This window comes from Clupea harengus, chromosome 15, assembly GCF_900700415.2.
Source record: "Clupea harengus chromosome 15, Ch_v2.0.2, whole genome shotgun sequence".
NCBI classification, from domain to species: Eukaryota; Metazoa; Chordata; class Actinopteri; order Clupeiformes; family Clupeidae; genus Clupea; species Clupea harengus.
Window position 1 is genome coordinate 10,843,347 of NC_045166.1, and position 2,134 is coordinate 10,845,480.

Here is a 2,134-nt window from a genome sequence, read left to right on the forward strand (position 1 = left end):
CATTCTGTTCTGTTCCGTTCTGTCCCTCTCCGTCCTTCAGGGTGTGTGTTGTACCCTGTGACCGTTGCACAGCCTGCCCCCTGCAGAGTGACTGATAATAGCCATGTGCATACTGTACTTACCCATATACTGTACTTAGCTGTATCCACCACCCTGCACAGCCTTGACTGTTTGCTGACCTGACAGTGCCTCTGCTGGGCGTGTGTCTGCACTTCGCCAGTGGGGAGCCACTCTCTGGAGGCCTGGGGAGTGTGGCTAGTTACCTGTGCGTTATCAGCCCCCAGCCCCCCAAACCCCTCCTAACACACACACACACACACACACACATGCATACACACATGCATACACACACACACACACACACACACACACACACACACACACACACACACACACACACATGCATACACACATGCATACACACACACACACACACACACACACACGCACACACACACACCACACACACACACACACACACACACACACACACACACACACCACACACACATACACATACACATACACATACACATACACATACACATACACATACACATACACATACATATACACAAACACATACACATACACATACACACAAATGCACACAGAGACATACACATGCACAAGCACATGCACACTCACACACCCACACACACACACATAAACACACACACACTTGCAGAAGCAAAAGCAGTTTTTGTGCCACCGCCACTCCCCAAACAGGCGCAGCCCCCCCACCCCACCCCCAGTGTCTATGAGACTTTCGTGCCGGTGGGCTCCGAAGAGCACACACTAGAATGTGCTCCATGTTGACTCTAAAAATAGCCCCTGTTCCCGGCTGATGGAGCAGAGAGTGCCCCCCCCCCCCCCCCCCCCCACACACACACACACTACTACCACCACCACCACCACCGCCACCCCCACCCCCTACTCCCCCGTCCTTTCACCCCACCTTCCTCCCCCCAGTGCCTGATCAGATGACAGAGGGAGCTAGCAGTGTGTGTGTGGGGGGGGGGGGGGGTAAATGACAGTTAGTCTGAGTTAGCACATCCACCCCCCCCCCCCCCCCCCCCCCCCCAGCCCCCCCAATAGATTAACCAGCCTGAGAGAGAGAGCACGAGTTAACCAACAGGATAAGAGGCTTGGCTTATTTCCTGTTTATGGGATGGATACAATTGCGCACTCTGCAGTGTCCGGTGGGGTGGACAAGAAAAAGGGCGTCACTGTTGTTTCCTCCTGGCTGCCGTGACAACCGACTCCAAATAGGGTTCCAAATAAGGTTTCAGCTTCATTGAACTGAGGAGGAAATGACCTGGGTTTATGAAGAGCGAGACAAACTGAGAGAGAAGGCATGTTTGGAGTGGACAGAAAGAGAGAAAGACAGAGGGAGGGGTAGACAGAGAGAGAGAGAGAGAGAGGGGTCGACAGCAGACAGATAGACTGAGAGAGAGAAGAAGAGATAGAGAGAGAGTGAAAGAAAGATAGTGAGAGAGACAGAAAGAGAGGGATGGTCAGGGGTAGACAGAGGAAGAAACAGAGACAGAGGTGTAGACAGAGGGAAAGAGGGAGACAGAGAGAGGTACACAGAGAGAGGTAGACAGAGAGAGAGACAGAGAGGGGTACACAGAGAGAGGGAGACAGAGAGAGAGACAGAGAGGTGTAGACAGAGAGAGAGAGAGAGGTAGACAGAAAGAGTAAGAGAGAGAGACAGGGAGGGAGGAGTAGGAAGATCTCCCAGGACACTTGAGCGCAGCTGTCTGTGCCCCTCACGGACCTGCTGAAACCGCCCGTCACCAATGCCCATCATCTCCACGACAACAGGAACCAGCCGATGGGGCAGAGGGGCTGGCACAAAACTGGACTCGTTGCCCCCCCATTCTCTCTCTCTCTCTCTCTCTCTGTCTCTCGCTCAGTTCTTTCTCTCTCTCTCTCTCTCTCTCTCTCTCTCTCTCTCTCTCTCTCTCTCTCTCTCTGTCTCTTGCCAAAGTGTTGTCAACAATGACAATGAGGTTTAACAAGGTTTACGAATGAAATGAAAACATGACATATATGCACACACCCACACAGTGATCTAGACACACATGATCGCATCTCATTTCCCCTAATGTGTCTCTCACACAAACACACA